Source organism: Nuphar pumila, chromosome 15 (genome assembly GCF_984573655.1).
Source record: "Nuphar pumila chromosome 15, dmNupPumi1.hap1.1, whole genome shotgun sequence".
NCBI lineage: Eukaryota > Viridiplantae > Streptophyta > Magnoliopsida > Nymphaeales > Nymphaeaceae > Nuphar > Nuphar pumila.
This window is the reverse complement of record NC_143263.1, coordinates 9,829,891-9,854,071: the sequence shown is the minus strand read 5'-3', so window position 1 is coordinate 9,854,071 and position 24,181 is coordinate 9,829,891. Positions and strand designations below refer to the sequence as shown.

The 24,181-nt window shown below is 40.8% G+C and overlaps 1 long non-coding RNA gene and 1 pseudogene across 1 annotated transcript; one reads left to right on the top strand and one right to left on the bottom strand.

Annotated features, from left to right (window-relative positions):
- The first annotated feature begins 4,453 nt into the window (after window positions 1-4,453).
- On the top strand, window positions 4,454-13,754 carry LOC149814431 (uncharacterized). The gene is made up of 3 exons (XR_016428008.1): window positions 4,454-4,617; window positions 5,691-5,786; window positions 13,561-13,754. It is a non-coding gene; the product is annotated as an uncharacterized LOC149814431 (long non-coding RNA).
- A 1,153-nt stretch (window positions 13,755-14,907) lies between these two features.
- Window positions 14,908-22,048, bottom strand: LOC149814430 (aspartyl protease AED3 pseudogene; annotated as a pseudogene).
- Window positions 22,049-24,181: the final 2,133 nt, after the last annotated feature.

The window sequence follows — 24,181 nt, the reverse complement described above, 5'->3', positions numbered from 1 at the left end:
CTGCGGATGGTTTCAGTGGAACCAAGCTAGATCCACACATATAAGAAAGGTGTTGTAAGAGGGGGTTGCAGAGGTCCTATTATCCCATGTGTTACCTTGTTTGAGAGGGATACAATTATTGCCACCACCCCATAGATGAAACCAAGTTTGATACTTGTTTCACTTGTATAAGAAACTGATTTTCTATATTCTTAGGGGATGAATTTTATAAGCATTTATAGATGAAACCAATTTTGGTATTGGTTTCCTATATTCTTAGGGACGAGTTTCATATGCATTTAGAAATGAGTTTCTTGGTGTTTCTGACACTGGTTTCAATGCCAACGACAATACCAAGTACTGGTAGGCAACAGGGCAAAATATAGTTTCTATGCAACTATGGGTTGTATTTTAGTTAGACCTTCAATCCAAAATCTGTACCTTATTCCTATACATGAATCTCAAAATAAGATCCAAAGGTGTATAGCATTTGACCCTTCATGATCACGTTTTAGGAGTAGAATTCGGGATGCAAACAGATAGGATCTAGAACAGCTCAGTCAGATTTGAATCAGATCCCAAACAGCCAAAAATTGCAAAAAGTCCATCCTTTTGCAATCCCCGGCATTGGTATACAAAATTCAGATCTGGCATATATGAATCAGGTTTCAGTTATGATCTTGATCAGATATCCAAGATGACCTTGCTGCTGTGTGTATATTACAAAAATTATATATTTTGAATGCTCTTTAAAATATATAGATCTGGTTTGGGGTTTTAGTTTTTTCAGCCCAATATAGCCCAAGCTCAACTATTTGTTTGGGCGAGTTCTGCACCCCGATGGATCAGATACAGTGGCAGTGTATCTTCAAAAATGCTACTGAACATTCAATCTCCACCACATCTCACTTAAAAATCTCATATCTTACTTGGGACATATGAAGGAGTGAGAGGTTTTGGTAGTGATAGTGATTTGCTTCGATGAAGAACTAAAGAAAGAGACAACCTCAAGATTCATTCTAAAACACACACACACACACATTACATAGCATGTAGATAACCATATAAAATAAATAAATATAAAAAAACCGGTTTGTATAAAAAAGACTAAAACTCACATATAAGAGGTGAAACATACCTTTTGAATAGTATGTCCCACATGTGTTTGCGTAAGAGCATGAGTGCAGGAAACCTTGAACTTCAAGCATGTGCAATGAGAAATCACAGTGAAACCTCGAAGGAGAACCAAGTGGAATGAGATATATATGAGAACGAAGAACACAAATGCACAGTGAGAGAAAAAAGGTAGAATGTGCAGTACAACGTTTCAGCATCATTAGGTGTGAGGAGGACGTTTTCATTCGGCTGGCGCTTTTTTTTTTTTTTGGCCAATCAAAAAAGAAAGATGAGTGGTTTGGGAACGTATTTTGGGAGGGGGGGGGGGGGGAGAGGGAGAAGTCCATCCGTTTCTTAGAGAGGGAGAGAGACGTTTTGTTTGAAAAGTTTTAAGAGAGGTTTGTTGGGATTTTTTTTTTTAAGAGAGAGAGAGAGAGAGCGAGACGTTACACATGATTTTTATTATTATGCCAATTAAGAGAAAGACCTAATAATAATTGGTAATTAAAGATATTTTAGAAAATTATCATGTACCATTAAAAAAAAGTAATGAAGCATCAAATTTTTGCCACCTATTACCCTTTTTAGTTTCCTTATGGTTTTATAAGATTTTTATTTTATTTTATTATTATTTATTATTAGAAGATTAGATAGATAGATTTAGATCAGATTAGATTAGTGTTTTCCTCGTTTTATGGTCATTAAAGAGAATGAAAGAGCGGTTATAAAGGGCAAATCATTAAATTTTGAAAAAATTACAATTGTGCCATGCAAGTAATACTTTTTTTTTTATGAAAACCTTATATGAATGCTCAAACAAAATTTTAATTACATTCTCAACTCATATGATAAGAATGTCAATTAATAAAAAATTACAAAGCATCCAATTTTTTGCACCTCACATCTTTGCTTGGGCATTTTATAATATTTAGCATAGGAATTGATTATATAAAACCGATTAAAACTGAATAATCGTTAATAATAATAACAATGAAAATTTTAACACGAAGAACGTCGGCCACGATTGAAATTTTTGTATGAAGTTAGTTTCATCTTCTCGCATTAAACTTTAAAACTTTAAAGAGCCGTTTGTTTCGACGAGCCCTACGGGAGAGCACTTGGAAGGGTTGCGAGAAAATGTGGGGCCCACCTAGATGGACTGTCAACTTTCCCTTAGGATGTGTTTGTTTGGTGTATTGATGGGAAAGTGGTCTTTTCCGGTCGGGAACGCTGCATTTCCTGTGCCCCTCAAGCTATTTCCTGCCAGAAAATGACCTGGCCTGCTGGGACTTCCTTTCCTGCAGGAAAATACTTCTTGGAGAGTAGAGATGGCAGTGGACTGGGAGGAAACGGGGCCCTGCCCTGCCTCACCCCTTTTGAACTGGAGATGGAGGACACGAAAAGAGGATGAAGGCGGGAATGAAAGTTAAAATCAAAACCCATGCGAGGATGGAGGTGAGAATGGACTTACGCTTTCCCCCACCCCATCCCCATCCTCGAGTCCATCCCCGATCCTTCTTTAGAGATGGCCGTGGACCGAAGGGAAACAGGGCCCCATCCCGCCTCACCCCTTTTGAAACGGAGATGGAGGACATGAAATGAGGATGAAGGCAGGGATGAAGGTTAAAATCAAAACCCGTGCGGGGATGGAGGTGGGAATGAACTTACGCTTTCCCCCGCCCCGCCCCATTCTTGATCCCCGCCTTGCCCCGCTCTGCCCCATCCCTGACTGAAGGAAAACGGGCCCCTGCCCAGCCTCACCCCGTTTGAACTGAGGATGGAGGACATGAAACAGGGATGGAGGTTAAAATCAAAACTCATACGATAATAGAGGGTAAGATTTTGAGAGGGGGCAGGGGTGGAGACCTTGTCCACTGCCATCTCTGTTGGGGAGTATATATGAACAAGTTTTCATAAGATGTGTTCGTAAACCGTTTTGATCAAATTTGACTTAGTGGATGTATTCAACAGTTGACACTTGGATTGATTTACTAATCCTACTCTTGAGAAACATGATCTAGGAACTGTTTTCTTTTAAAAACCAAACATGTACGTAGATTACATCTAAAGGGTTAGATGTCCTAGGAAAATAAAAAATTAAAAACAGTTTTTTCGAAGTGGGTTTGAAACCCATGAGCGTAGCCAACATTTTTCCTATATATATGTAATTTGTTCAATCTCGGCTGGGATCAAGATCAAGTCTGCTTGCATTTATTTGAAAAAAAATGATATTCATTTTAGAGAGCGTGGGATCATACTGACAAAAGTTAAAAACGGCAAAATCTCATTTTTCAAAAATTAGTGAGAAATTGAATTATTTTCATAAATATCACATTTTTTTTGCAAAATCTCAGCAATAAAAAAATTTATAAGAAAATATTAATAAAAATTATTTTTAAATAAAAATACATGGTTTTTTCACGGTAAATAGCTGTTTAAAATGTACATATCAGGTTTAAATCATGGTATTTATGTTTTTTCATAAATCTCATGATATTTTAAAAATCTACCAAGAAATTACCGTTTTAAGCTTTCAAGCAATTTCTCATGATATTATCGCAAGATTTTCATAAATCTCACGATATTTTGTCACTATGGGTGAGATTCAAACTTGTCTCCTATTGTATAGAAGACAAACTACCTAGTTTCTGACCGCTAGAATCAATGTTATCAGTATGGTGTGTATCGGCCAATAAGCTTCGTATTTGCAGAAAATCGATACACGGAAAAGCCTGAATCAGTTACTTTTTAATAAAATATAAAAATACAAAACAGTTTTTTTAATATTATTTTAAAATTATTTTAATAGTTTTAACACATGTCACTTTATGATTATTATGTAATAAATGTTTATTATTTTCGGGCCGATACATAATGATTCACTTGAGTATCGGTATCTGCCAATACAGCTGAATCGGTGGCCAAACAATTCAAGGCCGATACCAATACTGACAACATTGGCTTAAAATAGGGTTTATTTTTTTGTGTTTCGAGCAATAAAATAAATATAAATAACATATGTGATCATATTATAGAGCTTAATCAAACTCATTGGGTTTAATCGAGCGCACTTATTTGATCAGTTTTGTCTTGTTTTTATATCCGCAGACGAGTCAGAATGGGGCTTAAATGAGCCGAGCCGAGTTGAGCCTGAGCTTACCTGACTTGTATACCACTAGGTCCACCTTTTCTTGGTTCGATGAGCATGTTGAAGGGTAAGATGACTTAAATACCCTCACCCTCACTGATGGCGAGCGACTTCCCTCCTTCTCTCCACGCTCCTTTAAGCTTAAAAATCAAAATTTCTTTTTATTTTTCTGTTTTTTTTTTTTAAATTCGTTTTCCTGGGTTTCTTCCCCTTTGGCACTTCTCTTCGATCGCGATCTCGCTCTCTCGCCGGATTCTGCGTTCCCTGACCGTAATTTGCGGCGAGGCTCCGGCCATCATCGTCTTGGTTTCTCGGTCGTTCGGCTGAAATTCTCTCCGGATTCGTGTTGATCCGGCCTGAGGTCGAGTGGGACGGTGGGTCGTGGCGTTGATTTTGGTTTTCCTTTTCTCGCCCCTTTTTCGGGAGCTAGGGTTAGGGTTTTGGTTAGGGCCTAGCAGTGAGAGTGGTTTTCTGGTTATTGTTTGGTTTGAGCTAGGGTTGTTGGGTTGTGGTACGGGATTAGGTGATTTTGTTGGAAAATTTGGAGTTTTTTTTTTGGAAATTGGGTGGGGAATTCTACGGCATAGTTTGGGGTATGGAATGCGCTTCGATTGCTTCTTACTTTTCTCTTTGTTTTCGGTTTTCGTTTCTTGTTATCGTCGTAGTATTATTTCCGTTAACTTTGGTAGATATCATGGATGATCCTATACTTATGAAACATAAACTCGAGATCAAAGGTTTGCATGTTTTGGTTTTCTTATTGTCCTTTTTTGCTGATCAAATCAGGAAACATTGATGAATATACTCCACAAAACTGGGAATTGGTTTTCGGGCTTCTAATTCATTTTTTTTTCATAAATTTTCTCATCTCGTAGCTGGTAAATTCCAAGTTTTTGTGTGCAACTAGAAAATTAGAGGAGTATGTGAAGATTGACGGGAAAAAAATTGACTCATGTATGTTTCTTTGGTGTTTGATACTTTCGTGTTTGTTTTCGGGTCATTTTCTTGCTTCGTAGAATCAAATTGGGAAGGTTTCTAGTCAAGTAGTGGTTTTTATGTTGCGAACATCATAAAATTTTCTTGTGAAAGAGTCAATTTTTGTAACATTTAATTAATTTCCAGTGAGATCACTGCATCTCAGGTTTTCTTGGTTCTTTCCGTGGTAGCATAATTATGAATGGTTTGGTGGTTTTGATGCTTGTGAGCTTTCAATTAGTCTCTTATTGTGTGACTAATTGCATGGTATTGTTGGGAAGTTGCAAGTTCAAACCCTAAATGGTATGGTTGTATAACTGGTAGGGGTCTGCCTAACCCCAGCTTTCTCTGTCGATTTTTTTTTTGCATGGTATTGTTGATGACATTTGCTAAATATGCACCTGTTAATAAATTGCTGATTTCTGTTTGTGGGGATGTGCTGATATTTTGTTATCTTATTTTAATTGTTTAGGGCAGCATAGCTGAGGGTTGTGCAACTGCATTGTCACCTGCAAACCCTGACCAGGCTATAAATACATGTGAACATTGGTTAACTATTGAATGAAATGTAAGTATGCTTTCCTAACCCCAAACATCTTATAGTATTTTGCAGTCTAGTGTTTTTTCTCTTCTCCCACACGTCAGATGATGCACCACCGATGTTTGTCTCGTTTACCTTGCTTAAAATATTGTCTTATGCTGCTTGAAACAATGACAACTGGGTTATTTACCTTTGGTGAGAGCCTATTGCCTCTGTTTCCTGCTCTGCTGCTACATGGGTCCTTTGTGCCTTGTTAGTACATCGATTACTCATACACATGAATCATGATCCAGAGGCATAAACACATATAGCATTATTGTGTACATCTGTTTCTCATTTGAAATTTGATACTGTATTAGGCCTGATGACACGAGGCAACCTGCAAACGCTGGCATACCAGGCCCTTTAGGCACTTGAGGGCTTCATGAGAATAAACAGAGTTAAAACATAACTGATTCTTGCAGTCAAAATATGCTTGAGCTTCTTAACAAAGTTGATCAATCATGGGAGAATCCTATACCGCCATCATCAGAGATGTCTGAAAGAGCCAGATACAACTGCATATCATCTGCATAGCAACCATTTATCTTCTTCACAATGCTTTGGCTTACCACATCTTGCCCCTCCATCTGGCTCACCTGCAGTTTCAAAGCACTTTTTCTCATCCCAAGTCCCTTCACAAGCCAAAACTGACCTGAATTAGAGGCACACTAATGTGGAAAATTCAGAAAAAGGAAAGATATGGCTGCATGCCCAGACTTGTATACAGACTTTGCAGCACAATTTATGAAACATCTCAACGAGATGATTGGAGCAATAAGTCTGGCTTGACGGTCATGTGGCAGGAATTCTCACCTATGGCCAACAGAGAGAGAAATTCAAACTTTCATGCCAGCAGGAGTGCAGTAATGTCTGGCTCGACGGTCACAAGATGGAGTACATTTTCACTGGCACTGTATTTGTTGCACCCAAAATCTCGGAGAGCCTTGCAACGTGCCATAGGTATGGGACTTGGTGCGGTGCATGGGGTTGAAGAGACGTGTGCATGCCACTGATAGTGCCGTGTGCCTGAGCTTGGCATTGGGCTGTGCAAAGGGGTGTGGCGTGTGCACGGGTTGGTGCAACGCAGGTGCTGAAAAAGGTGTGTGCATGTCACTGATTGTGTCATGTGCCTGAGCTTGGCACTAGACAGTGGAAGGAGTGTGTGACATGTGCACTGGCAAGGTGCAGTGTACATTCATAAGAGGCACGTGCATGCCACAGATGGTGTCGTGTGCTGGAGTGGGGCACAGGGCTGTGCAAGGAGTGTGGCATGTGTCTGGTGTGGTGCAGTGCAGATGCGGCAACAGATGCATGGATGTGTGTGAAGTGCGGTGGAAATGCCCCAAGAGTGATGGATTGGTTGGTTGCGACGTGCATGAGGCAGTCAGGCCAACCCCGTGACAAACAGGCCATGCCCATGTGTGCAGAGTTTGGTGCACATGCATAACAGTGGTGTCGTGTGTTGCACAGACCATTGTTGTGCGTGGTGCATGTGGCGTGCGAAGCACAGCATGCGGTGGGCATGTAGTTGCGGTGAGCATGGTCGGAGCTTGGCATGTGCAGCAATGTGCACAGTGTGGGCATAATTGCGTGCACAATTTTTGAGGCGATAATCCAATGAGCATTTGAAGTTGTTTGGGGCCAAGATCGAAGATTCACCGTGTAAATGGACTATGGGGAACACGTGGGTGAAGGCGGATTTGAAGAATTCCGAAGTTGAGAAATTTATGGTTCCCCAAGTGTTATTCGGGTTCCTCTTGCTGGCAGGGGCCTGGCTCCTAAAATACCTATATAGGGGACCTCCTGTTTGAGCTATTTGGCACATGTTGCAGCAGTTTGGCATAGGCACTCCCTATATCGCACGGGCAACACTGGGAGTGCATGGGGGTGTCCGTGTGTAGTTCAAATCTCCCATGGGGCATAGGCAAAGACCTTGGGTGCGTAGGCAGGCGGCCCTTGGTGCGGCGATGCGGTCCCAACCATGCCAAGTGGCATGGGGTTGTGCAAGTGAGTGCACAACGCCGGCGAACGAGTTTGGGTGATGCTGTTCGCTATGGCAGATAATCATCAACTGGTCTGCGGACTGGGGGTCGAAAGATCTTGTCCATTCTATGGTGAGGTTATGTTGGGGGCGTGCCCATGGGGCTGCTATCTGCTCCATGGCACGCGAGGCTAAGACATCCGTGCGTTGTTGGCTCGGATGGTTGGGCTTGAGGAAATGTGGCTTGTAATAATGGTTGGAGGCATGACATGCATCGGTAAAGGCTTTGGGATGTGTTATGCTCTCCATGACCCGTGTTGGATGTTGGTTAAGTCGGTAGTGCTGCGAAGGCACGTTTCAGCCATTGTCAACGTGCGCTTGCTTGTGGGAGCTGTAAGGCACGTTTGGCGTGGTGTTTGAAGGTGCTAGCCGGTATGGGACGGCTATGCACGTAAGTGGCGATCAGATGCACGATGGACCATGTTCGGAAGAATTTCTTGAAAAGAAGGGTTTGCTAAGTTGATATTCCGCTGGGTAAGAAGTTTACGTGTGGGAAACACGTGCTGTGAAGCTGACTAGACCGTGAGGTCTAGTGCCGCACGGGACTTCCTTGGCTTGAAATGCGAAAAATTTGGCCTTGGAAAGTTAGCCCGTGACAGTATTTGTGCCCGTGAAAACTTGTCACTGGCGCAAATGCAGCGCTAGTGAAGGCCTTTCCACAAGTATCCACATTTTCACTGGCTCTTAATTTGCGTCAGTGAAAAATATTTTAACTAGCTGATGTGGATTGCGACAAACTCCGTCTGTGTATAATTGTTTAGTTATACACTGACGGTCCCAAGCCCGAATAAAGGAGGAGGGTTGCGGTAGGCCAGAACTTCGTCATACCCTATGAATATGAACCAATATGAGAATTTCGTTGGGGCGTTCCCCACTGAGTGACGCGCTGTACTCTATAGGCCCAGAGGTAGTGATAAATGGGCAAGGGTTGTTAGGTCGTCGCTCGGAAGCGACGCGTCACACCGGCGCCCGGGTGTGGTGTCAAATAGGCAAGGATTCTCTCACTTTGTTGGACGGGTGGGGGTAAAAAAGTTAGTCCAAGACCATAAAATTAGGTTAGCCACTTGGAACATAGGGTCTTTAACTGGTAAGTTGGTAGAGTTAGTAGATGTTATGTGTAAGAGAAAGATTGATATTTTATGTCTACAGGAGACCAAATGGGTAGGTGATGGGTAGGTGAGAAGGCAAAAGTGATAGAACCTCGGGGATATAAGATTTGGTATACATGAATAAATAGAAATAGGAATGGAGTAGGGATTGTTATGAGTCGTGAGTTTATAAATAATGTAGTTGAGGTCCGTAGGATGGGTGATAGAATTTTGCTTATTAAATTAGTATTAGGTACGGATATTATTAATATTATTAGTGTTTATGCACCTCAAGTAGGTTTAGATGATTCCATTAAGCGTCAATTTTGGGAGGATTTAGATGGAGTAGTATAAGGGATATCTTATGGTGAAAAGCTTTTCATCGGCGGTGACCTTAATGGACATGTAGGCATTAGTAGAGATGGATTTGAGAGTATTCATGGAGGCTATGGTATAGGAGAAAGACACGAAAGTGGAGAAAGGATTTTAGATTTTGGTTTGTCCAATGATATGATCTTAGCAAACACTTGGTTTAGGAAAAGGGAGTCTCACCTAGTAACATTTAAAAGTGGGGTTAATACGAGTCAGATATATTTTTTTCTACTTAGAAAGAAAGATACGAGTTGTTGCATCAATTATAAGGTTATATCGGGAGAAAGTGTAGCTACACAACATAGAGTCTTAATTTTAGATATTAGAATTAGACAATGCCACAAAAGGGATAGACATAGGATAAAACCTAGAATTAAGTGGTGGGCATGTTTGTAGAGCAGGTAGTTAAGGAAGTTGATTGGTGTCTCGAGGAGGATTCAGAATCAATGTGGAATAAGATAGCGGGTGACATGAGAAAGGTGATTAAGGAGGTATTGGGTGAGTCTAAAGGCGGTGCATCGCTAGGTAAGTATACATCATGGCGGAACGAGGATGTCAAATTAGCTATTAAGGTTAAAAGAGAGTGTTATAGAAATCTAAGTAAGATTCGTGATAATGAGAATTTGGAGAAGTATATGATAGCAAAGAAGGAAGCTAAAAAAATAGTTCGAAACGCGAGGGATAAGGTATATAAGGAGGTTTATGACAAGTTGGATACCAAAGAGGACGAGAAGAATATTTATAGGCTTGCAAAGATGAGAGATAGGAAATCGAGGGATCTCGGTATGATTAGATGTATCAAAGATGAAACACCAAGGGTTTTAGTCAAAAATGAGGAGATTAAAGAGAGATGGAAAGATTATTTTGATAAGCTATATAATGAAAGTCATGCTCAGGATCTTGGAGACTTGTCTATTCCTTTTCATGAGATGAATCGTGACTTCATGCGCAAGATTCAAAAGAAAGAAATTGCAGAGGCTTTGAAGAAAATGAAATCAAGCAGGGCAGTTGGCCCCGATGGTATACTTATTGAGGCTTGGAAATGCTGGGGAGAGAAAGGTTTAGAATGGTTGACAAATCTTTTTAACAAGATTTGGCGGACAAATAAGATGCCTAATGAGTGGAGGAAGAGTACTTTGGTGCCTCTATATAAGAATAAGGGTGATATACAAGATTGCACAAACTATCGTGGTATAAAACTCACGAGTCATACTATGAAACTTTGGGAGAGGGTGATTGAGTCTAGGTTGAGGAAGGTTATCATGATATCGGAGAATCAATTTGGTTTTATGCCTGGAAGATTAACTATGGAAGCTATATATCTTTTTAGACAACTTATTGAGAGAAATAGAGAGAGGAACAAAGATTTGCATATGGTTTTTATTGATTTGGAGAAGGCATACGATAGAGTACCTAGGAACGTTCTCTGGTGGACAATGATGAAGAAAGGTGTTTCTCTCAAGTACATTAGTATAATTAAAGATATGTATGAAGGAGTAGTAACCAATGTCCGCACTTGTGGAGGGGTGACTAACCAATTTTTCTATAACGGTTGGGTTACATCAAGGATCTGCTTTAAGCCTTTCTTATTTGCTATAGTGATGGATGAGCTTACGAGATCAATTCAAGAAAATGTGTCGTGGTGTATGTTGTTTGCTGATGATATTGTTTTGATTGATGAGTCTAAAACTGGGGTTAATGCTAAGTTAGAATTATGGCGACAGACATTGGAAGCAAGAGATTTTAAGTTGAATAAGAGTAAGACAAAATATATGGAATGTCGGTTTAGTAAGCAACGAAGTAGTGATGAGAGTGTAGTGAAGCTTGGTGAGCAAGAAATACCGGTGGATGATTGTTTCAAATATTTGAGATCTATCATTCAAAAGTATGGAGAAATTGATGGAGATGTAAATCATAGGATAAAGGTTGGGTGGATGAAATGGAAAAGTGCAACTGGAGTGTTGTGCGATCGTAGAATTCCATTGCGGTTGAAGGAAAAGTTTTATAGGACGACTATTAGGCCCGTTTTACTATATGGTACGAAATGTTGGCTGCCAAAAGACATTATATTCAAAAAATGAGTGTAGTTGAGATGCGTATGCTTAGATGGATGTGTGGAAATACAATAAAAGATAAGATTTGGAACGAGGAGATACGTAAGAAGGTAGGCGTTGCACCCATTGAAAATAAGATGAGAGAGAATCGTTTACGGTGGTTTGGACATATTCGGCGAAGGCCTAATGATGCTCCAGCTAGAAGGATGGAGAAATGAGAAAATATATTAGTTAAAAGAGGTCGGGGTAGGCCTAGAAAGACTTGGATGGAGATGATAGGAAAGGATATGAAGGATTTGAACCTCACCGAGGACATGACATTGGATAGAAATGATTGGAGGAGAATGATTCATGTGGAAGACTCAAAATGATTTTTCTTTGTTGGTTCATATCGCCGACCCCAATTGTTTTGGGATGAAGGCGTAGTTGTTGTTGTTGTAATGTAGATTGCGACAGTAAAAAGGATTTTCACTGGCAAATGTAGATTGCGACAATAAAACCTTTACCGACAAGACTTTTAGTGGCGCAATGATTGTGCCAGTAAAAATCAAAATTTTTGAATTCAACTAAATTTGCCATTGGGAAAACCATACACAGGTCTGATAAGGATTACATAAGCCTGATCCAATCGACACTCGATTAATTAGTAATTTTTATTATGTTTATTTCATTGAAAATTTTCCGATCTTCATCAGAACTTGGTGCGACCCTTATATCAAATTTCATAAATTATATACGACTCCATATGCTACTTGGATAGCGTGGAGCCAACCCGAATAGTTTATTTGAATTCCTTCCTTTGTTACCAATCTTTGACCTTATTGGCTTCAAAGGGGTTTGGCATAGTGGGAAGGGGCTTAGACCGCAATGCAGGCAGTCTAGGTTCAAATCTCATGGGTGTCACCCCTTTCACAAGACGAAGCATGGACTCCTTGGGGCCAAGGTTATTAGCCCATGGAGTTTTACACTGTCAGGACAGTGATCGTAAGTGCAACAGGCAGAGCCAGCGCAGTTAGGTCTCTGATTCTGGAGGTTGTTTCTCCATGTAAATAAATAAAAAAAAAACTTTGATCTTATTGGATTCATAGGATTCAGGATTGGGTGATACCTGACCCATTGACACCCATACATCAGGCTGCATGTAAACGGGTTAAATCTGTTTGTCTTTTATAAAAACCATGAAACAACGATTAACTTTTTACCATGAAATGAAATATGGATTCTTGTTACTATTTCTTTCTATTTGCTAGACAAGATTATTTGACATCTTTCCACTCTATATACGTAAATATAATCTTTTGTCTTTTCAAGTCTACATGCGCTGACATGAGCAAATCACCCTTTCTTCGTGCTCATCATTGCTTGGCTTGATAATTTATAGTTTTATACAATTTATCTATTTCGAACCGTATTCGATCGTTTGTACATCGCTGATATTGGTGTAAACATCTCGAATTGAATGTGATATTTTAAATATTCGTTATTTTGATGTTAAAGACGTATTCAAAACATCATATTTAGGGGGGAGAGAGAGAGAGAGAGAGAGAGAGAGAGAGAGACCTGCCGGACAATCCTACAACTTATTGGTCGGATCACTGGATCCGAGCTCCATCGATCAGACTTTTTATGGCAAGTACCATGGATTGTCCTACATGATTTAAAGTTCAGGAAATCAAATTTCCTTTCTTCCATAGGTGCCTGCATCTGTACCAGCCGAGCCTTATCGAGCTCAGTAGGCTGATCAAGCTCGGTTCGTTTGCTCAGCTGAGCCTCAGAACTTAGTTCAAGTTCGGCTCATTTACAGGATGAGCCAAGCTCAAGTCGAGCGGCTCGTTGTGCATCCCTAGTGGTGTTGCTAAAACAATGCATCAGGAATGGTGTTGGCAGCTCCAACACATTTCAACATCACACATTGACAAAGCAATATTTTGGCAACACTGAAATCGTGTTTTCATCCCAATGCAAGCCTCCACACATAGCCTAAATGGTACTTAAATGTGGTGTTGCCCTCTGGCCTATGCAATGTTTTAGCTACACCACTGCTCTCAAACAGCAGAGTACACGAGAGCACTGAGGAAACCACAGCACACCGCCTATTCAAGGCTCCCAAACGTAGCCTTACATGCAATTTGGTTTCTTTTTGCAGAAGAAAAAAAGTAAACGGCTTATTTGGCTTCTAAGTTAATAACCAATTCATTTTGCAGAAATGACCCTCTGAAGCAGTCTTAGCAGCATGACTCCTTTTTAACATCTCTTTGTGGTCATGAGATCGATGCATGAAGTCGTCTATTGTTACTATTGGGTAGGGGTGGGCATGGGGCCGCAGGCCGTCTCTCTCTCTCTCTCTCTCTATCTATCTATCTATATATATGAGAACTGAACATATTAGGCTTCATTTTTCATTTTGTCTCATAGGTTTTAAGTGTTTTATGATAGATGTGAACTGTTAGATGTGTTTAGCATGCTCCATTTAGTGGGGATCGACTCTTGAATCATGTTTTTTTGACAAAAAAAACATATTTTTATGAGCCGGGAAAAACTGAACACTATATATATATATATATATATATATATATATATATATATATATATATATATATATATATATATATAGGCCCGGCCTGTTTAATGGCCCGGCCAGTTATTGACAAGCTGGGCCGATCAACGGCCCACCCGTATTTTTTGGGGTGTTTGAATCCCCATCCCACCCTGCCCGCAGGCTGCCCACTGCATGAGGCCCATGCCCACGTGCGTGCCCACGCAAAAGCTTGAGGTGATTTTCTGTCCCAGGCTGTTCCATCCTGGGCCTATCAAACATGTGTGCGTGGGGCTAAGAAATCGCGATTCACAAAATAGGACACCTTTTCTCCTCCTTAGCTTTCCAGTGCTAGACTTTGACCCATGTCTTTCTTCACTTGACCAAGCAGATCTCCAATTGACGACCAAAAGGATATGGATAACGATCCAAAGCTAATGTTATCTATGATTCCATTCCTTGAGATTTGGATCCTATCAAACCTTTGACCAAGGACCTTAAACTGGAACTGTGAACGGGTCGGATTCGGTTTGAATCTAGGCATTACCGTGTAACGGGATCTGGCCTAATCGGATTCAGAATCAGGTTCAGATCAAAGCCACCATTGAACCTGAAGCCGACAAGGCAAACAGATGCACTTTTCATCTATTCAGGTTCAGATGTTTATTGGATTCAAATTCAGGCAACAGTCTAAAACCGAATCCAAACTGTTCAGTTCGTATCAGAATTATTTACTAAATCCAGCTAAATAGTAATCCATTGATCAGGTATCCGAACCAAACCCGATCCATTGACATCCCCATCTTGCACTCTTCCCCATATTGTGATAAAGGAACAAACCAAGAATGTACTACTCATAATAAAACCAAATAATAGCAATAAGATAAAAAGAAACAGCATGAGACTAGAAGAGGGAATACTTTGTTATTCCTTGACAAAAAAACAAGAAGCAACAACACATATTGTGGTGTAAAGCAAGAGCCAGCCATAGGGCTCAAGTGACACACCCTGGCCTCTAGGTGCAGAGCTCACGTGACACACCGAGACGAGAGTTGGGTATGTCATAGAGGACCCTGTGGTTCTGCTGTTGCATAGTGGCAATCACGTTCACCACAGAGTCCACATTGATTGGTGCAGCAGCCATGGCCAAGCAGGTTGTGGTGCCAAAGGTACTGTGTATGACGACATTCTCCTCCGGCAAGGTCATGTTCATCCCATCAAATTGGAACGTAATTGTCGGTGGCACGATCGGTGCATTGTAGCATGTATCGAACCCGCCCAACGAAGACACTGGCTGGTTGATCCGTCTTCGGAACTCGTCCCGGACTGCAACGTAGACTGGCGCCACCAACCGGGTCACCATGGTGCCCGAGTCGAATATGGTCCCGCCACCAATGGTGGGGTCGAATGCCAGAGCACCAGGAGGGATGCTCACAAGCCTGTTCCCTACTCTTATCCCAGTCATGTTGACATAGTACAAGGATGGCCGTCTCGGGTTTGTCAACAATGGGGTGTATTTGATCCGTATCGGCTGGCCGGTCAGCCCGAGATGCAACGAACCAGTGAAGTTCATGGACCTGAAGTTGGGGAGGCAGTATGAGAAGGTCTTTAGGTACAGGTTGCCTGCTTGTGATAGGAGTGACAATGGGCCTCGGCCTAGTCCGAGCAGACCCTGTGGCGGGACTGAGGTCCCAGTCACAGTCCTAAGGCAGCCAAAGGCATAGCCCGGCAAAGTGTCATTAGCTAAAGTGAGCGAGTCAAGTGACAGCAATGCCTCGAAGGCTGAGTCGCCATACGTCATGTTGAAATGGCAATCTGACATGGCGCAGAACGAGTTTGACACTTGTCCGCACTGAGGCGTGCCACATTGCAGGCTCTTGTAGGTTGATGATTGTTCAAGGGTGAAGAGGCTTGGGGATGAGCAGCCTGTGCACCCACTGCATGGAACCCATGCAGCATCATTGCTTATGTCCATGACCATGAACAGGGTCTGGCCTGGTGTGCCCACATTGGCCTTCACCAAGTAGTTGCCTGCCTGTTGGAACTGGCGACCTGAGCCTATGGGAACACTTGTTTTGGCAATGAGGCTGTCAAGGTAGATCAAACGAGCCTTGTCATGGGCATTGATTTGGTCTAGAGAAGGCAAGTAAGAGGATGACTTGAAAGGTGAGAGGTCACTGTTCATGGGGATGAGAGTTAAGCTCAAGGAGGAAGGTGGGGAGGCACTCGTTAGACAAAGGAATGTGAAGAAGAAGAAGAAGAAGAAGGGAAAGGAGAATGGGTTTGCCATTGTGAGGGTGTGGGATAGAACTGAGCAAGAGTGATGAAGGGAATATATAGCTTCTTTGGGGGAGGATAATACATTCGTTTTCCTGACTGGATTCCATTTGTTTTGTTTTATTTAATTATTTCCTTTTGTCTTTTGTCTTTTGCTGGCAGACTAAAGACTCGATACTTTGTCCCTAAAAGATTTGTTGGTATTTTTCTAGTATTTAAAAAATGCTAGAGTGAGCCAAAATCCAGCAGGAAATTGTGTTCTTTTTTTTCCTGATGTTGAGATTTGGAATTTGATTTTAGTGTCAGTATTTTGTGGTGATCAAGATGAAAAGTTAAGTTGCTACAATAGTAAGTCTAGAAAAGGTCTTTTTGTTTAAGGAGATGAAGATTGACTTCCTAACAGTAGAAGGTTGGGATTTATACCTTCTTTTGCATCACTCATCATTTAGGATGTGAAGAACTTTATCTGGATTAGAAGGCAAGCCTAAAATTATTGCATGGTCCAATTGAGTGAGGACTATGGACATTGCAAGGGAATGGCACTTATGGTAGGGGCTGTTCTTAGCTGTCAGACTCAAAGATTAGTTAAAGCAGGCTCACCTAGTGGGCATGATCCAGTAATCGAGCCGAGCACTTAGCCAAGTATTTAAACCCTTAAAATGCAACACGTGTTCTATTGTTGTCCCCAACATTAATGCTCGCCTTCTGTGGTTATTTTTTTTATTGGCAAGATGGGGGTAAGCCAACAGAGTTTTACGATGCTAGGGCAGTGACTGTAAGTATGGCAGGCAGAGCCAGCGCGGCTAGGTCTCTGTTTCTGGGGCGGTTTCTCAGTGTAAATATCAAAAAACAACATTTTTTTGAGTTGCCAAACAGACATTCAATTGAAAAAAATTCACTAAATATGAAAGCGATTTTCTCTAAAAAAAATTAAATATGCAAGCGATTTTGAAAATCGTTAGTATGTTTAATGATTTGTAGAAAATGACATTAATGATGTTTGTGGCAATGTTGGCAGAATGGGGTACGTATTGCAAGGGATACATGTAGCATTTTGGGGGTCCCAGTACCTAGAAAAATCTTATGGCTGTGCCCACAAGGGCTTTGGTCATCTGGTAGGAGTGACTTGTAAATGTCACCAAGTCGAAGGGACATCACAAGTTCGAACTGCAAGGTCGAAGTCGGGTGTACTCTTTGGTAGGCAGGGCAGACCTCAAGAGTTTTATCAACCGGAGGCCAGCCATTATACGATCATCAATGGAGGGTTTTTTTCTTGGATTATCCAAAAGAAAAAAGTTTGTATTGACTAGTCTCAAAACACTTATAAGGACATATAATCGGTGCAACCACTGCAGGGTAGCCCGCGTGGCCAGTGGGGTGGTTGTGAGGGTGCTGAGATGAATACACCATATCAATCCCCATGGGCACACGGGAGAGGTAGGCCACGTAAGGCAGGGTGGTGGGTCGAGGGGTCCCACCCAGAATTTGTTTCGCTTCCGTTTGAGTTCCTCATCCTAAAAAAACCATAGGGATTTCATTTGCATATTTAATTTGACAAGTCGTGTTGCAAGATGAAATTATGTCCAAATAGAAAAATAATATCAGCCAGCTTGTCAAAGTACAAAGTCCCGAGTAATCATTCATCCAAGATGCATTAGCACTGCATTTCTGTTTAATATGTTTCCACTTCATGATCCAAACCAACATCACATGATAGAAGCTTTAATCATTCTTCACCATATATTTAGCAACATAAAGTGCCATTGAGAAAATACCAAAGGATTGGTTGATTTTACTGCCTGGTAACTCTCTTATAGTCCGGATTCTGTAAGATGAAGGTCATTCTACTTTATTAGAACTTTTGTCCACCTTCAAAACTTACAGCTCCCTGAAAAAGGTAGAGAAAGACAAGGAGTCCTACCTTAAGATGCATTTGGTGAATTGGGTGAAAGATCTTTTTTCATGCAAGCTTGTAAAACAGAAGGGTAAAAAGTGGCTTAAGTAAATTCCGATACCACCAGGGGTAGTGTACTTTTTTACTGAACTTCTCAACCATCACATTGTCACTTCCTGTTTCAAGCAATGTTGTAAGAATCGTCTCCGACCTTGAATCGGCGATGCCAACTCGCGGCTGAATCGAACTGAATCAGCCAACTTTTAACCGCAAAAAAATATACCATTTTAAGATTTATTTGAAATTAAGCCGGTTCAGGTCAGCTTCATATCAATTTTCTGCTGGTATAATATGAATTGGCCAATTCGCAAGGATACTGAAAACATTGGTTTAACGGTTGCTCCACTACCACTTGTCTGGTAGGAGCAGTTAGTGCTCGTCACCTTGTATTGGGACGTTGTATGTTTGAATTCCAATGGTATGGTTGAATAACTGGTAGGGGTCTGCCTAACCCCAACTTTCTCTGTCAATAAAAAGTATACGAGTCACCCACAGTGAAGAATTACCCTACATCTTCAAAATGTACATGAGAAAAAAAAGGAAGGGAAAGCTCTGCAATTCCTAGGGGGGGGGGGGGGGGGGGCTACTGCTGGATTGTAGCAATTTAAGAACTGTTGGCCTCCACATGACAGCATAGCATGATAACAGTAAACTGTGAGCCCACTTGCTCTCATGCATGTAGATGCCCAATGCTAATTGGTCCAGTAGCTTCTTCATTCTTTATATCCAGCAGCAGCAGATCTGGGCTTATTTCTTACCTTGGGGGAATCCTATATCTTGCACCCTAAGATAGCAGATCCAGTGAATGATCGACCGAGTACCTTGAATCTCCTCTCGTACGTGCCCTAATTAATGCCGAGCAAGGATACAAGGATTGCTTATGTGACACATGCTAATCACACAATGTCATTGTGAGTGGGGCTTGCATTTTGCTGCTGCAGGGTCCATGGAATGCTGTCATGTGATTGGCCTGTGTCATATCGGCAGGCACTTAAGCAAGCCCTAGATCAAGTTCACCCTATTGCCAATGTGAGCCACTGCTTCGTGAAAACTAGAAATACTCCAAAGCATCCAACTAAATGAAAACAAACACAACATACATTTCATATAACCGTGTGCTGTATGTGCAGCATCAAACTGCACCATCACGTGGTTTTCTTTAAAAGAAAAGTATTACACTGCTGAGCACATACAGATGTCTGCTGAAGCCTAAATCACACCACACAAGAGTGTAAATTCATGATAATCAACAAATTTAGCTGGCTGAGAGCAAGATCTGAACATGGTAGTGTCATTTTTGTGACCATTATGAAAGGGATGGCAGTGGCACCTCTATGACCCATGATGTGAGATATCACGGGTTCACTTTTTGACTCTAAGAGAGAGAGAGAGATAGAAGAAAACAAGACCCCGTGAACTCTTTTTGCTATTCAGTACCTTATATTATGGCTTGTGGGAAATGTGAGATGTGGTTGTCCCTTAGCTGCCATCCCCATCAACAACAGGGCTCCACTTTTGGAATTAAACGGCTCATATATTCGTATGAGTCACTCAGGTTCACAAGTCATCATGCGTTGTTACGGAATCCCACAATTAATGCTGGGAATTGAGATGAGCTGCTTGTGGTTTGCTTCTTAAGGAGCTTGTTTCTTTTAAAATTTATAACCGAAGAAACTGCACCAAGCACTAAGACTTGTAGCCCTGGCTCAGTATGCCATATATACCTACAGTCGTGGTGCAGGCAGCCTAAAACTTCAAGGTTAGGACCTCTGCCCCCGAGACCTATGCTACGTGTTGGCTTGCGCAGAGAAGGGACACGGACAAAATCTTTTATTTCTAGCTAGCTTTGAAATAATGCATCTTTTGGGAACGACAGCTTGAGCTTGGCTCATGTTGGGCTCGTTTACCAGCCCTAATCCATCTCTCTCTCTTTCAAAGTTTCCTGCCGCGCGTGATCTATGGGTGGGGGTTACCAACACGGTCCAATCTCTGTCTCATTCAGCATAATGTTGCCAACAGGCAAAAGAAAGCAGGAAATGATTGCAGAAAAGTCCGCAGGACTAGAAAACGCGTAAAGGTTTCCCACGCCAAAGTCTCGTTTACGTGGGCGCCGTGGGGGACTCTGGACCCATGCCAAGTTAGAGACCATAATTGTGAGAATGATATGGTCATGGTGGTGGTCCATAATCATATAGCACATCCAGGATTGAACTGATGGATTGCTTTCCCCCTCCTTGAGGTATGGTGCAACTGTATATGCCACTGGCATTTTATGAGTCCGACCGCCACATTAGGGATAGTGAACTAATCCAGGATTCAGCTTACCTTAGGCCGGCCTTTTTTGCAAGCAATTGTTCGAACATGAGATCCTGATTTAGTACACTGATTCTCTTATCATCCTGCCTTCTTATGATGAGATACAGAGTGTAATATTAGGGAAATTAAACGTGATCTTGTCCTTTTATTACGACGTAATCAAGCATTTTTTGTTCTGGAGATTGTACGTAATTAACTACTAGTTAAGATGTGACAGATGAAATGAAGCCTATCATCAACAGGATGTGTGTGAGAGAGAGAGAGCCGAAAGTAATTCAACATTACCACTCATGAAGATCAACAAAATGTTGAACCCATGAACTGAACAAGAACAAAAGCACAAGAGAAAAGAACATTAGACAGATAAATTGGGCTCATGCAGGAGCCGCTTGCCCAGATTGCGACAAAGGATAGGTAGCATCAGCAGGAAGGAGTGGAAGATCACTAAGATGCATACGCAAGATCGCATAAACATCTACCAAGATTTTATGCAACAGGATGTGTGTGTGTGTGAGAGGGAGAGAGATCTAGATTAGCCAATTGAGCTAAATCCTACTTGAATGCCAAACAAGGTGCTGTTTCGACAACAAAAACTGTAACAGTCCAAAAATAAATGTGATATTTTCAAAATATTCACTACAAGAAAAAATGTTTTTGTTGGAGCAAGAATGCACCAGCAGTTGCGCCAAGAAAGGCATCGTCGTTAATGCATTTCCTGGTGCAACTTTACACCGCCAGAAAAAATGGTTTTTGCTGGCGCAAATTTGCCACGCGATATCATCACTTCGTTAATAGTTTTTATTTTTTTTATTTTTTTTGAGAGAACATATTGTATACTTCCTTTATCCTTCTATGTAATATATGCACACATTTTTCCTAAGATCTCCAGCGAAAAAAATTATTTATTCAACACAAGATTTTCCACACCAAGAAAATTCTGATACTGATATTGTGGGATGTAACCAAAGAGTTTGAACAGTTTATACGGCGGAAATTTAAATCAGGTAATATGGTGGGTGACATTGTTAATGTGAAATGCTAGCACAGGACATGTGTCCATTCTGTGTTAGGCATTTTACATAAACCGTTTACTTGATCCGGACAAGTTCTATCAAGACATACTGAGCCCAGGCGTGCAAAGAAGATTGCACGCATTACCCTTAGGGGTGTCAATGGGTCGGGTTTACCCAGATCCGACCTGTACCAAACCCTATAGGGTTCGGGTATGTGATAAATAAGAAGACTCGATTAATACTCGGGTCCAGACCCGAAGGTCCGATTAATGCATAGAGCCGGGCATAGTTTGTGAAATTTTATACCAGACCCGGGCCCGACCCGAGTTCCAATTAAGACCCACAAATTTTCAATGTAAAAATAATAAAAATATTATTTTACTAGGTATGACCCAGGTCTGGCCCGGATCTGGTTCTTGTAATTCTTATCTGTTCCAGGTATGGTGAGTCTGATTAGACCTAGGTCTAGACCCGATATCATACCCAAAAATCGGAGCCAGGTCTGGTTCTACCTGGGTCCAAACCAAACCTGACCCGTTGACACCCCTAATTGCACTCAGGTCGGAGAATGTTATGGTAGTTAAGATTGCCCTCATTGCACTAAATGAGAATGAGTTTTTTTAGGTGTGCACTAAAGAACCAAGTGGTCTCGGTTATAGATCCATGATGAGGTAGTGCATCACTGTCAAGGTTGAAAATCTACCTACTGATTACCTGCATGAATCGAGTATGTCTACCATCAAACCTTGTGGTGATACCATATATAGCTTTCATAATGATGGATATGAGTAGGACATTTACAGTTCCCGATGGGCAGGGGGAGCGCTCGCGGGCAGGGCTACTGGCCATCAGGCTGTCAAGTACCCGGCCCGGGGATGCATTTTGCAGCACAGACCCAAATCAAGTTGGACAGGGCATGACTCAATTAGATAATCGGGTTGAACCCCGGTGTTGAGATGTGTCTTGAATTTCATGTTACACCCCCAACACGTCACTAGAAAAAAACCATATTGAGATTTTTTTTGAAAGTCTGTGGTGGTAGTGGAGGGATCAGGCCGTTAGGCCTGGACCGTAGCCCACCACTGACTTCGTGGGGGTGCAGGGGTCAAGCCCAATAGGTATGGACCTTATCCATTTGTAACGAGGTCTTATTAATACTATTTTAGGGTTTTCTTGCTAAGGTAACTTATTTTGTGAGTTTGGGCGTTTGGTGTAGCTTTAGTATTTTTCTCATCTACCTTTGTAATCCCTTTTTGACATAGTAAAAATCTCTGCTCCTCCGCCGCCCATGGACGTAAGCCTTTGGCTGATTTTATGTGATCTTCTTGAAGTCTTCATATATTTTATGTGAACTTGAGGAAGCCGGCATAAAATATGTGTGGACTTCCTAAAGTCCGCAACAAATATATGCAAACTTTCTTAAGTCTGCATAAAATATATGAGGACTTCTTCATTTTATTCAAGTTTAACAGAAAGTTCACATATAATTTTATGAGAATTTCTTGAAGTCTTTAAAAAAAATGTGTGAACCTCATTTTAAGGTGTGAGTGATAAATCACGCGTAAACTGAATATTTCAACACTAGCTATTTGTGATTTTGAACATCAGTATAATATAAAAAATTATAAGGTTTTTAGGAAAACACATCAAATTACCCATATAATACAATCATTTTTCGTATATATGTGTGTGTGGAGCAAAAGTACAAATGTCAGTAATATGCATGAAGAATATTATGAGTTTATAACTTTATATAAACTTTTCTTTTTTTTACTAATATTATGATAAGTAATAAGAATTAATAAATATTTTTATAAATATGATTACATTGATTACAACTAAATAAGTAATTAAAATTTTGAATAATACATACATATATATATATCAACTTTTTATTGGAAAAAAACTTTTCTATTTAATGAAAACTTAAGAAATGTACACAAACATAATTCTCAAATAAGGGAAATGAGTTTCTCATATAATATTGCAAGTAGGTTTCCAATATGATGTGAAACGAGTTTCTTACTCGATGGGAAATGGGGTTTCATGCATTTTTAAAAGTTTCCTACAAGTTTTGGAAATGCAAGATCTCCGATTTAAAAAACAGTTTCTCAAGAAATGAGTTTCCCACCTATAAGTGGAGTCTCCGGTAATCCTGATTTTATCATTCAGTGGGTTGCCAATATTAGGTAAGAAGAGGTTTTTCCTTGGCCCAGCAACAAAAAAAAAAAAAAACTGTGGCTGAGTTTTTTTTTTTATAAATACTCGATAAGCTAGGCGCGTTTACGTAATTTGCCCAAAGAAGCAAGAAATAAAAAGGATGTATGAACCAAAGTTGTCAGTATCGGTATCAGCCCTGAATCGTTGGGCCACGGATTCAGCTCTATCGGCCGAATACTGATACTCAAATAAATCGTTCTGTATCGGCCTATAAATAATAAAAATTTATTATGTGTCAATCATAACGATGTGGAGACACATGTTAAACCTGTTAAAATAATTTTAAAATAATATTAAAATTTAAATTTTTGTATTTTTTTTACATTTATTAAAAAATAGCCGATTCAGTCCTTCAGCATATCGAAAATCTATCAGGCAATACAGGCCGATACATACTGATGACATTGGTATGGACCACTCCATATGACAAAAGGAGTTGGTTTCTGTGTGGCCTTAAATTGTTGGCAAAATCAGAAAGATTCAAAAAATCAGCCTGAATCGAATCAATT